Here is a 14,784-nt window from a genome sequence, read left to right on the forward strand (position 1 = left end):
CTAGTATGACAGTTTCAGTTCTTACCAAAGTTAACAAATTACCATTAGCCAAGAATGTTATTCACTAGCACTCAAATGTGTATCATTTTTACAGCTACCCTGAAAAAAGATCAAGAATGCTTTACTACAAACAATTAAAGAAACAGGAGAGGGATTCCAGGACTTGCAAAGACACCCATAAAGGAGAACTGGGATTACAAATCAGCAATTACTCCTTCACTGGTGTCTTCAATAATTTTCGTGAAGAAATCGCACATAAACTCATGCTCAATAAAAGAGGGAAAACTGACTGAAAAATTAAGTCAGATAGGGACTCAAAGTAAACATTCAGCTTAATTTACTGGACCAGCTACTCTGGCGTTAAGAAAAAATACAATAGCAAGGTACAGATTTGTGGACTTCATTGTATGCATTTTGCAAATCCTCCTGAAGGCAATGTTCTTGTAGTGACTACTTAATGATCTGTAGACCTACGTAGACGGGATGAATTTGTTTTTTTAGTAAAAAAACAAAACATTAAGCTTGCAGCTGGGTATTGGGCAATCGTACGTAAAGGTCACATTCAAAATGATGCTGTCATTTTGGAATTCCTTGTCTTACCTCCCCCCCCCCCCCCCCCAACTGTAGCTCTAGATTGCATTTTAAAACATATAAAAGGGCACATTCAGTAGTGTACTGTGTGTCTTCAAGAAACTAAAACAATCGTAAAGTACTTTTGTGTCAAAGGACTCTGTAGGAGTCAGTGTCTCAGGCACCTAAGCATAATCGATTGTTCTAGTATCCAGGGCATGCTTGCTCTGCTGGTGATCGGGTAGATCCGCCTGTGCCTCCTACTCATAAGAACTACTGCACCTTTTCAGAGTAACTAAACAACAATTCTCTTATGCCCAAGTAAGGCATAACCATGAGTGCCTATTGTGTACAACTCACACGTTGGTGCCATGAGGGCTGGATGCCATGTCTAATGTCTTTGTGCTCTGAGGAAGGTTTAATTTTGGACAACACATGAGGGGAGGTGTGGTTGTGTGGGTTCACACAGTGTGTGTGTTGGGGGGGGGGGGGGGGAGAAGAGAAATATGGAGGCAGAGGGTTGGTCAGTGGTTGCACATTTCAGAAGATCACAAAGCCACAGAGAAAGTTCCAAAGCCCCCACAGACTTCCATACCATCACTATACAGCCCTTCATCAAAATGAACACCAAATCCAAACACTGATGTATTTATTCTTACAAGTACAGGAAATCAGCACCAGGAAGCGGTGTAAGGGGATGGTTCATTATGTTTATGAGTGTCATCACTGCTGTCGCCCAATTCTGTATTCTGGTCGTATATGTCTGGACTATTCCTGGAAGGATGCGGTGTAACCGCATAGGGATGAGGTGTGATGTAGGTAGTTGAAGTGTGTGTGGGGTGTGGGTTCCTAGAGACCCTCTGAACCTGCTCCAGTGCGAGGGAAGATTGCCTATCAGTGAATCTCCTGCCTAAGCAATAGGGTAAATTGTTTTCTTGGGGTATGTAGTCAGGCTATGGGATTTCAGCAACTAATTGTAGAGTAAAATAATCACTTGCCTGCCCAAGCCATGCTCAATAACAATGTTAAAGATATGGTGGGCTCTGTGCGATCAGGACCCCTATCACAGCAGTCAGGAAACTATGGGTCAAAAACTGGCACTCATTAAGCTTGCAGGACTCCTGGAGATCTTCCCTTACCTTAGTACCAATGAGACCTCAATTTCTATTGTGTAAAGCAGTGGTTTCAACCTTTTGACTCCTGTGGACCCTCCACTTAATTACTTGAAGCAGACCTCAGCTTCAGCATTTTCGATGATTTGAACAGCAAAACAATACACAAAATATACAGAAACAAGCATTTTTCAAATCAACACAAAATATTTAATCATTTATTTAATACACAATAAAAAGATGCCCAACATTGTAATGGGAAAATTTGACCTTTTCTAAATTCAATTGCAGCTACTAGTCATCCATACTACATTCTGTTTAATGCACTTGCACTTCTTTCACGAATCAAAATGAGGATACCTCCAACTTAAAGTTCCATCACATTTGTAGAACATTTTAAAGTGTTCAGATGTACATTTTGCCTTTTTAAAATGTATAAACCCTTTATTAATCTGTTAACATTATTTAATTTTCTAAGCAGTCACAGACCCCCTCAGAAGGTTGTGCGGACCCCTATCGATCCCTGGACCACACCATAGGTGTGGAACCACTTGTGTAAATCTCCCTTTCAGGCTTCAGTAGAAGGATTTGAGATAAAAGAAAAAGGTATGATCCAAACAGACTCTGACCTATCTTTGGTAAGGGCAGCCCCAAGAAACGTCTGTACTCTGGAAAGTTGGGAAAGGGTCTTGAGAATACAGTGTTATTGCCACTATGAATGCAACTTTCTAAGGCAAGTGTTCAACATCTGACATGTCTGTTGGCTCAAATAAAAAGCGCAGTAAATTTAGAATGAAACGTGTTAAGCTCTCATGGAATACATACGATTCTCACAGGTTGAATTTAAGCACTTAAATGAAATTCTAAATTACTTGGAAGGTGAAAAAATATTTTGAAAAATATGCAGTTCGTAGGAAAACAATGTATTTTTTCCAGAGGAAACTGAAGCTCCATCTAGCCCAGAAGAAGATAAAATATTGTCTTCTCCTCACATGGCAATGGTTCTCCAATATAGATAAGCAGTTTTACAATTTGCATGACAAGAACATTTGCTAAAAGGTATATTTTGCTTCCTTGAGGATAACTATGCACTTTGCCTGAAGAATCAGTTGGCAAAAAGATATTCAAAAAGCAAGCTACCACATTCTGCAACGGACATTTTGCAGGAGGTCTGCTTCATGTAACAAGCTTTTGCCAAGAGAATATTATCTAGAACGGCACCACTGAGCTCACTCCAGAGCTATGTGGATTGTTCCAAGTATGGATTCAGTAGCCTTTTGGCGGCAGAGAATGCACAGTGATGTCAAAGGAAAAGTCCTAGCCAGTTAAACAGAGAGGCTTTCCCATTGGAGTTATGATTTGTACACACAGACAAGGTCGTAGTAGTCTCCATTTCCTGCTATAGCAAAGAGGTCCAGAAGTAGACTCCAACTACCAGCAAATCAATGTGAACCTTGCTGTTGACCTACTGAGTAACCTGCTTAATGAATCTGATTTTCCATTATGGGCAGCTGGTAAGTGTATGTCGATCAGACGCAGATCCTCATGCATTGGTATAGTGAACTAACTTCAAGAGGATCCTACACTTGTTCCTTCTGACATGTTCAATTAGTACTTTGATGTTGAATCCGTCATCTAATTTAAAATTGTACCTTTGATGGGAAAAAAGACTTGAGTACTGAATGGACATCCTCAAATCTATCATACTGATGAGATGTCATGTCTAATGACATACTGAAGTGTCTAACTGTCCACACAGGTTCCTCAGCTGGCTGTAGATACACTGATTACTTAAGGAGTTCTCCCTTGAACATGTTCTGTTGGCACCAGCAAAAGAGTAGCTTGTCCTTCCAATTCTTGTGTGTCCAGCTCCACAAATTGTCCTAACTCGTATGAACCGCTGTAAACAAAGAAAATGCAGAATTCCTTGGAAGCCATAAAATAGGCAGTATTTTTAGCTTTTGAGTGAGGTAGTAAGAGTTACCCACCTTCAGTAAAAAAAATAAAAAAAAATCTGATTTGACGACATCACCCCCTAGATTCTTCAGCTGTAACAGTTGTGTTTTTAGGGATGGATCTAGCAGCTCTTACCAATTCACTATCACCAACACTAGGTGGTATCAAGATACAAAAGATCATCCTCCCAACCCACAAATAATGAAGCAAGTCAATAGTGAACCTTCATTAATAATCAAAGATACTGGTCTTGGCACCCAATTTTTACAACTAATCTTCTTATTCAACTTTTCACTCTGTTCATCTGTCATGGTTAATGGAGTCCAGTCCTCATACTTTCCTTTATATTGCGATACGTAATAAGGTTGCCCATCCAAGGTCGCTATTATTTATAAAAGACTCAAAACTCTACCGTCCGACAGACACAAATCCAAAATTGAACTTAACTGGGAATTTGAATTACAAACTAATTGATCCACAACTTTCTGGGAGAAAATGTGGGACACAAAACACAACACCGCATGTCCTGCAAACCTTACTCAAACTTTATATGATTTTTATAGCAGCCTATTATAACCCTGTGCATTTCTTTAAACTTAAATTGCTTCAACAAGATATTTGTTGGTGTTGGAACAGCTCTGGAACCTACTTACATACCTTTTTTCAATGTCCTAAGCTGTCTCAATTGTGGGATTGGGTGAGGTCACGTATGTAGGAAGCTGGCCTGGTGTGTGGTGGACACCTATGGTGTTGGCACCTTAAACCAGGCCAGCTTCCTACATTGGTGGTGCAGCAGTAGAATAAGACACTTGCAAATGCCTTACCACTGTCACTGGTAGCTTTTCACAGGGAAGCCCACTACTAGACTTGACTTAGTGATTAGGATCACTAGTCTCCTAGTTTGGGTAAGGTGGGGGTCTGGCATAGCCCTTTCACCAAACTCTTAGGTAGTCTAGTTACTTAAAGTAGGTTAGGTAGGTGCACCTACAGTACTCTAGGAAGAATGTCTACAGTGGAAAACCTAACTCAGGTCCCAGTCTCTCAATATGAGAGCTGCACTGTTCAGGAGCTGAGGGAGATGTGTGCTACCAGTAAGCTGGAGACAGGGTGAAATCCCAACACACGAACTGACTTCTGGGAAAACTCAGACAGCTGGGGGGAGGGGAGGGTAGGGGGGGATGAAAGAGACAGACCCTCTATTCTTAAGTAGGGTAGACTTAGGATACACTGAGGAGGGTCGGGAGGAAACTGGGGAACACCACAACCCTGTTAGGAGCACTGCAGGTAGTGAAAAGGGGAGTCCCTCAAGTAGGCCCACTTTTACTCATAGAGGGCTGGTACAAAGGGTCTACAGGAGGAGGGATAGGTCCTCCTCATCTGTCCACACCCATGTCTCAAGGTCCTCCTATGAGGCAGACCACTCTTATTTGGGGAGGGGGAAGGGATCCCTAGATAGGGAATTCCACAGACTGAAATTAGACCAGGCCAAACAGACTGCAGCAGCAGCAAGCAGCTCTAGAAAGGAAGGAAGTGGAGAGGGAAAGGCAAAATTTGGGGGTCGCTCCAAATGGTGGCAGCAATAACTTTAGGGACACCAGGATCAGGGAGGACTCCTTATGACTATGAACCTGAGTAAGATAGTCCCACCTAGGTACAATAGGTGGCAATCTTGTGGCTCTCCTCCTCTGATCAAAGCAGAGAAACTCCTCACTCTCAGGGAAGAAGATCCAGATGACTATCAGGCTTTAAAGCATGCACTCTTAGATGGGTTTGGCTAACCACAGAATATAGAATCAAGTTCAGGATTGGGTAGATTCTGTGGATTGCTCTGTTAAAGCCCTGGAAGGCTGGTTGCATGGAAGCAAAGTAAGTGATTATAAAGGTTTGTACATTCTTATTTTAGGAAATCACATTCTTAACAGTTGCATTTCTTTGACCTGACCTCTCCCCAAGAACTGGGAAAGGCGGCATATAAATGGGTCTGCACCAGGGTAGGTAGGAAAGCTACCACAGGGGGTGACCCCAAGAAGAAGGATTCTACCAATAATCAAGACAAGAGTGGGTAAAAACAAAGTACAAGTTTTTAGCAGGCCCACAATACTCTTCTGGGGGTGGGTACAAGTCCTCTTCCTCTTCCCACAAGAACCCTTGGTGCTACATTTGTAGACAGAAAGGCCACAGGGCAGGTGACACCACCTGTCATATAAAGAGCACCAAGCCTCCTATCACGACTTCTACCAGTTCTCCATAGCAGTAGCAACAATGGTGGTAGCAGTAGTCAGTCCAAAAGCGTAGCTGGGTTCACCCGGAGGACTGTAGTGGGCTTTGGGCTAGTCAGGGAGACCACTGAGGCAGTTTTGGTCTCTGAGGGTGATATTGACTTTGCCACCCTAGCTGCTTGTCCCCTTAACATGAATAAGGGGGTGGGGGTGATAGGAAAGTACCCTCTTTTTGGCTTGGACACCCCCACTTTTTGCCTGTGGTCTTCACTGGGATCCTGCTAACCAGGACCCCAGTGATTGTGCTCTCTCCGTCCAAATTTGGTTACCTTGGACCTTTGTGCACTGCACAATTGGCATACTGTTGTCCCCTTATAAGTCCCTAGCATATGGTACTTAGGCACCCAGGGCACTGGAACACCAGGACTCCACCATGGTCTGCAGCATGTATTAGGCCACCTATGGGAATCCATGCAAAATGTGTCCACAGGCCTGCCATTGCAGCCTGCGTGAAAAGGTGCATGCACCCTTTCACCACAGGTCACTACACCAGGTCACTAAGTCACCCCTAGGGTAGGCCCATCCAGGCCAACGGGTAGGGTTGTAGGTCCCTGTGCGGAAGGGCACCCCTGTGACCTCCATTTCCATTGCACTGGACTTCATAAGTGTAGGGAAGCCATTTCAACTCGTGAACTGGACACAGGTCACCACCTATGTCCATCTACATAATAGTAACTCAGAACCTTGGCATGTTTGGTATTAAACATGCCGGAATCATACCCCAGTATTGGATGCATGATTCCATGCACTCTGGGGGCAACTTAGAGGACCCTCAGTATTGCTCCTACGAGTCTTCCAGGTTTTTCGAGTCAGTCTGTGCTGCTGCAGCCCTTCAGACAGGTTTCTGCCCTCCTGCAAAACTGCATTTCTCAGGTTTACTGACTGGATGTTTGCCGTTTTGGTCTCAAATTATTTCTTACATTTTACTCTAAGTTACTAGGCTGATGTGAGATTTTTGTTGTGTATTGTTTCACTTGGTTACTGTTTGAAGTGCTGCACAAATACTTTAGGCACTGCTTCTAAGTTATGCAAGATTACTAAGGGCAACCACAGTAGCCACAGCACTTCATCCATACAGGGACAGTCCCTCCTCTGCTGCTCCAGTGATGTGAGACTCCTCTCCAGGTGTGCTGATTGGGCCTCACTGAAACGTACTGTGCCTGCTGACAGTGGGTTGCCTGTGGGGGTTGCAACTGCTTCTAATGACTCTCCCGACAGCTGAGGGTCAGCCCGGACTCCCCTCCAAGGGACGAGTCCCCTGGACCTTGCTGGTCCCCTTCAGCCCTCAACTTAATTTGTTCCAAATTGCATTAGCGAAGGCTTGGTGGTGGTGCTCCTGACCAATAACCGATTGCGACCCGGCGACCGACATCTGCACGACTCCAAGGACTCCTCTGCAGCTCCTGGACTCCCCAGCTGACCATCTTCCCTCATCGACCCGGACCTTCATCCATATAAGGGGGTGGGGGTAGTGGCTCCTGGCCAGTCTGGACACTCCATTGTGGACAGGACTCTGTCCCCTTCTTTTGCAGGTCCTCTTCTTCCAGAATCCACCCTTGGGTTCCTCTAGTGTGGTCCTGTTCTAGCAAAGTTCCTTTTCTAAGTCATATTGTTAGTCCTTGGGAAGATCAGGTACTTAAGTATGCTCTCCTGGTCGCTGGGGGTCACTTAGGTACTCATCTCTTGGGGGGTCCCAAGTTCTCCCAACTCCCCTCTAACTACTCCATATCGCATGCCACCATTTTAGTTTAGTGTAGCCATCCCCTAGGGCCTAGTTATTATTATTATTATTTTTTTTACAGTTTCCTGCCAACTGTTTATGCGAGAGAGAGAGCTAGAGAATATATATATATATATATGGAAAATGTCACTTACCCAGTGTACATCTGTTCGTGGCATTAGTCGCTGCAGATTCACATGCTGTGCACATCCCGCCATCTGGTGTTGGGCTCGGAGTGTTACAAGTTGTTTTTCTTTGAAGAAGTCTTTTTTCGAGTCACGAGACTGAGGGACTCCTCCCATTTCGACTACATTGCGCATGGGCGTCGACTCCATCTTAGATTGTTTTCCCCGCAGAGGGTGAGGTAGGAGTTGTGTATGCTAGTAATAGTGCCCATGCAATGGAGTGAATACGTATGTACATAATGAAGTTTAAAGTAATATATTTACAAATTTACAAATGTTCAAGATCAACTTCTAAACGGCTACAGGCTCCCGGGGAGGTGGGTGGGCGCATGTGAATCTGCAGCGACTAATGCCACGAACAGATGTACACTGGGTAAGTGACATTTTCCGTTCGATGGCATGTGTAGCTGCAGATACACATGCTGTGCATAGACTAGTAAGCAGTTATCTCCCCAAAAGCGGTGGTCAGCCTGTAGGAGTTGAAGTTGTTTGAAATAATGTTCGTAGTACAGCTTGACCTACTGTGGCTTGTTGTGCCGTTAACACATCTACACAGTAGTGTTTGGTAAATGTATGAGGCGTAGACCATGTTGCTGCCTTACATATTTCGTTCATTGGAATATTTCCTAGAAAGGCCATGGTAGCACCTTTTTTTCTGGTTGAGTGTGCCTTTGGTGTAATAGGCAGCTCTCTCTTTGCTTTAAGATAGCAGGTTTGAATACACTTAACTATCCATCTAACCATGCCTTGTTTAGAAATTGGATTCCCTGTATGAGGTTTTTGGAAAGCAATAAATAGTTGTTTTGTTTTTCGAATTAGTTTTGTTCTGTCAATGTAGTACATTAGTGCTCTTTTGATGTCTAATGTATGCAGTGCTCTTTCAGCTACAGAATCTGGCTGTGGGAAGAACACTGGTAATTCTACCGTTTGATTCAAGTGGAACGGTGAGATCACTTTTGGTAAAAATTTTGGATTTGTCCGTAGAACTACTTTATGCTTGTGTATTTGAATAAATGGTTCTTGTATGGTAAATGCTTGAATTCCACTCACTCTTCTTAGAGATGTGATGGCAATCAAAAATGCAACTTTCCATGTTAAGTATTGCATTTCACAAGAGTGCATGGGCTCAAAAGGGGGGCCCATGAGTCGTGTTAAGACAATGTTGAGGTTCCATGAAGGAACTGGTGGTGTTCGTGGTGGTATAATTCTCTTTAGGCCTTCCATAAATGCTTTTATGACTGGTATCCTAAATAATGAAGTTGAGTGCGTAATTTGCAGGTAGGCTGAAATTGCGGTAAGATGTATTTTTATTGAAGAGAAAGCTAGCTTTGACTTTTGCAAATGTAGTAAGTATCCTACTATATCTTGGGCAGATGCGTGTAAGGGTTGAATTTGATTATTATGGCAGTAATAAACAAATCTTTTCCACTTATTTGCATAGCAGTGTCTAGTGGTAGGTTTCCTAGCTTGTTTTATGACCTCCATACATTCTTGTGTGAGGTCTAAGTGTCCGAATTCTAGGATTTCAGGAACCAAATTGCTAGATTCAGCGATGCTGGATTTGGATGTCTGATCTGTTGTTTGTGTTGTGTTAACAGATCTGGTCTGTTTGGTAGTTTGACATGAGGTACTACTGAGAGGTCTAGTAGTGTTGTGTACCAAGGTTGTCTTGCCCATGTCGGTGCTATTAGTATGAGTTTGAGTTTGTTTTGACTCAATTTGTTTACTAGATATGGAAGGAGTGGGAGAGGGGGAAAAGCGTAAGCAAATATCCCTGACCAGCTCATCCATAACGCATTGCCCTGAGACTGATCTTGTGGGTATCTGGATGCGAAGTTTTGGCATTTTGAGTTTTCCTTTGTTGCAAATAGATCTATTTGTGGTGTTCCCCACATTTGGAAGTAAGTGTTTAGTATTTGGGGGTGAATCTACCATTCGTGGATCTGTTGGTGATCCCGAGAGAGATTGTCTGCTAACTGGTTCTGAATTCCTGGAATAAATTGTGCTATTAGGCGAATGTGGTAGTGAATCTCCCAATGCCATATTTTCTGTGTTAGGAGACACAACTGCGTCGAGTGTGTGCCTCCCTGTTTGTTTAGGTAATACATTGTTGTCATGTTGTCTATTTTGACAAAAATGTGTTTGTGGCTTATTATGGGTTGAAATGCTTTGAGCGCTAGAAATACCGCTAACAGTTCTAAGTGATTTATGTGAAACAGTTTTTGCTGTATGTCCCATTGTCCTTGGATGCTGTGTTGATTGAGGTGTGCTCCCCACCCTATCATGGAAGCATCTGTTATTACGTAGTGTGGCACTGTGTCTCGGAAAGGCCGCCCTTGGTTTAAATTTATACTGTTCCACCATTGAAGCGAGATGTATGTTTGGCGGTCTATCAACACCAGATCTAGAAGCTGACCCTGTGCTTGTGACCATTGTGATGCTAGGCACTGTTGTAAGGGCTGCATGTGCAACCTTGCGTTTGGGACAATGGCTATGCATGAAGACATCATGCCTAGTAGTTTCATCAACAGTTTGACTTGTATCTTTTGATTTGGATACATGGTCTGTATTACATTGTGAAATGTGTGAACTCTTTGTGGACTTGGAGTGGCAATCCCTTTTGCTGTGTTGATTGTTGCTCCTAAGTATTGCTGTGTTTGACACGGCAGAAGGTGTGACTTTGTGTAGTTGATTGAGAAACCTAGTTTGTGGAGGATTTCTATGACATATTTTGTGTGTTGTGAACACCGTCTTAGCGTGTTGGTTTTGATTAACCAATCGTCTAGGTACGGGAACACATGTATTTGCTGCCTTCTGATATGTGCAGCTACTACTGCTAGGCATTTTGTAAAAACTCTTGGTGCAGTTGTTATCCCGAATGGCAACACTTTGAATTGGTAATGTATCCCTTGGAATACAAACCTTAGGTACTTTATGTGAGAAGGATGTATTGGTATATGGAAATATGCATCCTTTAGGTCTAGTGTTCTCATGTAGTCTTGTTGTTTGAGCAGTGGGATTACGTCTTGTAATGTAACCATGTGAAAGTGATCTGATTTGATGTAGGTATTTAATGTTTTGAGATCTAGTATAGGTCTCAGACTCTTGTCTTTTTTGGGCATCAGAAAGTACAGGGAGTAAACTCCTGTGTTTATTTGTTGTTTTGGTACTAACTCTATTGCTTCTTTCTGTAGCAATGCCTGAACTTCTAGTCCTAGAAGATCTATATGTTGTTTTGACATATTGTGTGTTTTCGGTGGGATGTTTGGAGGGAATTTGAGAAATTCTATGCAATAACCATGCTGGATAATTGCTAAGACCCAAGTGTCTTGTTATTTCCTCCCAATGTTTGTAAAACTTGGTTAGTCTCCCCCCCACAGGTGTTATGTGTTGAGGATTTGTGACCTTGAAGTCACTGCTTGTTTGGAGGAGTTTTGGGACTTTCCTCTATTCCTTTGAAATTGTCCCCCTCTATATTGTCCCCGAAAACCTCCCCGCTGATACTGGCTCTGGTAAGTGGGCTTTGTTTGTGAGGTTGTGGCTTCTGTGGTTTGCCCTCTAAACCCCCCTCGAAATTGTGTCTTTCGAAATGTGCCTCTGCTCTGTGGGGAGTAGAGTGCGCCCATGGCTTTGGCCGTGTCAGTGTCTTTCTTAAGTTTTTCGATCGCAGTGTCCACCTCCGGCCCAAACAACTGCTGTCCGTTGAATGGCATATTCAGCACAGCTTGCTGTATCTCTGGTTTAAATCCTGATGTACGCAGCCATGCATGTCTCCTTATTGTTACTGCTGTGTTGACAGTTCTAGCAGCTGTGTCTGCAGCATCCATTGCTGACCGTATCTGATTATTGGAGATACTCTGTCCTTCTTCTACTACTTGCTGCGCTCTTTTTTGGAACTCCTTGGGTAAATGTTCAATAAGGTGTTGCATCTCATCCCAATGGGCCCTATCATATCTGGCTAGCAAAGCTTGCAAATTTGCAATACGCCACTAGTTTGCTGCCTGTGCCGCCACCCTTTTGCCTGTAGCATCGAATTTTCGACTTTCTTTATCTGGAGGTGGTGCATCTCCTGAAGTATGAGAGTTGGCTCTTTTGCGCGCTGCTCCCACTACAACAGAGTCTGGTGTTAGCTGTTGTGTAATGTACACTGGGTCTGTTGGTGGCGGTTTACATTTTTTATCTACTCTTGGAGTAATGGCTCTCCCTTTAACAGGCTCCTCAAACACTTGTTTGGAGTGTTTTAGCATTCCGGGTAGCATAGGAAGACTCTGATATTGGCTGTGTGTGGACGACAGTGTATTAAAAAGAAAGTCGTCTTCAATGGGCTCTGAATGAAGGCTGACATTATGAAATGCTGCTGCTCTTGACACCACCTGTGCGTAGCCTGTACTATCCTCTGGTGGCGATGGTTTAGCTGGATAGCATTCTGGACTATTATCTGACACTGGTGCATCATAAAGGTCCCATGCGTCAGGGTCATCTTGACTCAATCCTGTATGAGTTGGGGATTGCATCATTGGTGGAGTGGCTACCGGTAATGGTTGCAGAGAGTGATGTGGGGATGGTGGCGGTGTTACTTGTTTAGCCACCTTTGCGTGTGGCTGTTTGTCCTTGTCTTGGAAGGCAAGCTTGTGTTTGATTTTGACTGGAGGAAGAGTGCTGATCTTCCCTGTATCTTTTTGAATAAAGAGCCGTCTTTGTGTGTGATCTGGCTCTATTGTCTGTAATTCCTGTCCAAATCTATGTGTCTTCATTTGTGTGGACAGTCCTTGTTCCTCAGTGTAGGAACTTGTTTTCGGTTCCGAGGCCGGATATTTCGGTACCGAAACCTTTTCGGCTCCGACAAAACCTTTTTTTACTTTCGGCGTCGTGCTCTCTCGGTGCCGACCCGTTTCGGTGCAGCTGTCTCGGTGCCGAATCTTCTCTGAGCCACTATCTCGGGCCCAAGATTGCTGTGTGCCGGTATCTCGACCGGAGTCGGATGACTTCGACACCAGCTCGCCCTTTTTCGGTGCCGATGAACGGTCACCTATTTTTCGGGTTAAGCCATGGCTTGTTGGCGGTGGCGTCCCCTGGGCTTTAGCACTTTTCTCGTGAGTTCTTGATAGATAGAGTCTCTACCAGAGTCTCTACCAGATTCCTCGTTATCGAAGGTAAGTAACTTGTTCATCTGATAGAGACTTCTAGCTGCAGCTTCCTTACCTTAGAATGGATACCCAAGCTATAACCCATGGCGGTGGGTCTGAAGGAGGAGATTTTATTTATTTTTTATATTAGGAAGTCCTGCAAGACAGAACGGGCAAAATGCCCCTCTCTTCTCACCTGGCTATCCAGGCAGTAGTGTTTCGCAAACGTGTGTAAAGAAGTCCACGTTGCAGCCTGACAGATGTCCACCATCGGTACGCCACGTGCTAACGCAGTGGTAGCAGCTTTCCCCCTGGTGGAATGAGCTCTCAAGCCCTCAGGAGGCTGCTGCTTCTTCCAAAGACCCAGCGCGAAATGGATTGTTTCTGTACTGCCCGACCCTTCTTTGCACCAACGTACCCCACAAAGAGTTGGTCGTCCACCCGGAACTCTTTAGTGCGGTCAAGGTAGAACGATCACACTCTTTTTGGGTCCAGTCGATGGAGACGCTCCTCTTCCTTAGATGGATGCGGTGGTGCAAAGAAGGTGGGCAGGGTGATATTTTGACCCAGATGGAAAGGGGTCACCACCTTGGGAGGAAAGAGGCATGAGTTCTTACCACCACCTTGTCAGGATATATCATAAGCTAAGGTGGCTTAGAAGATAGAGCATGCAGCTCACTCACTCTCCTGGCAGATGTAACTGCCACCAAAAAAGCTGTTTTAATAGTGAGCAGCCGGAGAGGACAGTTATGCAAGGACTCGAAAGGAGCACACATAAGAAAGGTAAGAACCAAATTAAGATGCCACTGGGGCATAACGAAAGGCACAGGCGGGAACAGATGTACAAGCCCTTTCAAAAACCTCTGTACTATAGGTGATTTAAACAGAGATGGTTGATCAGGCAACTGAAGCAAAGCCGATAAGGCTGCAAGATAGCCCTTGAGAGTCCCCAAGGAGGAACCCTGCTGGGCGAGAGACAAAATAAACAAAATGATGTTAGACAGAGAAGAAGAAAGAGGATCAATAGACCTCTCTGAACAATTTGAAACAAAACGTTTCCAACGGCAGGCGTTGATCGACTTAGTAGAGGGACGCGTGGCTGCCAGAATGACATCACAGCCCTCGGGAGGGAGGTCATAAACCATCAACTGTCGCCGCTCAATCTCCACGCATGAAGGCGCAGAGTTGACAGGTTCGGGTGGAGAACCTTCCCCTGCTGCTGTGACAGAAGATCCTCCTGAAGAGGCAGCCTGATTGGAGGACCGATGCTCATTTTGAGAAGCTCTGGATACCAAACTCTCCGTGCCCAATCCGGAGCCACAAGGATTACTTGGGCCCGGTCGTTCTTGATAACTCTGGGCAGAAGTGGTATAGGCGGAAAAGCGTACAGGAGGCCTGAACTTCACTCGCGACGAAAAGCGTTGCCTAGCGATAGCCCCCTTGGAAACTCCAACGTGCAAAACTGCTGACATTGCGCGTTCTCTTTGGAGGCGAACAGATCTAACCAAGGCTCTCCCCACTGCTGAAAGAGTCCTTGCGCCACCTCCGGATGGAGACACCATTCGTGATCCTCTAAGCATTTTCGGCTGAGTTCGTCTGCTCTGGCGTTCAGAGAAACTGCCAGGTGTTGAACCACCAGGGTCATGCCCTGCTGTTCCAGCCATGTCCAGAGACGTAAAGCCTCTTGACAAAGGGTCCATGACCCCACACTGCCCTGCTTGTTGCACATTGCGGTAGTGTTGTCCGTGAACACCTGCACCACCTTCCCTTTCACAACAGGAAGAAATGCTTTTAATGCTAGCCGGATCGCCCGAAGCTCCAACAAGTTGATGTGGA

At 44.6% G+C, this 14,784-nt stretch overlaps 1 protein-coding gene across 2 annotated transcripts in view; it reads right to left on the reverse strand.

The window, feature by feature from the left end:
• The window catches only part of PAFAH1B1 (platelet activating factor acetylhydrolase 1b regulatory subunit 1), a 533,693-nt gene that overhangs the window by 89,393 nt on the left and 429,516 nt on the right, over nt 1–14,784 (reverse strand). The window lies entirely within an intron of this gene.

This window comes from Pleurodeles waltl, chromosome 3_2 (assembly GCF_031143425.1).
Source record: "Pleurodeles waltl isolate 20211129_DDA chromosome 3_2, aPleWal1.hap1.20221129, whole genome shotgun sequence".
Classification (NCBI taxonomy): Eukaryota; Metazoa; Chordata; class Amphibia; order Caudata; family Salamandridae; genus Pleurodeles; species Pleurodeles waltl.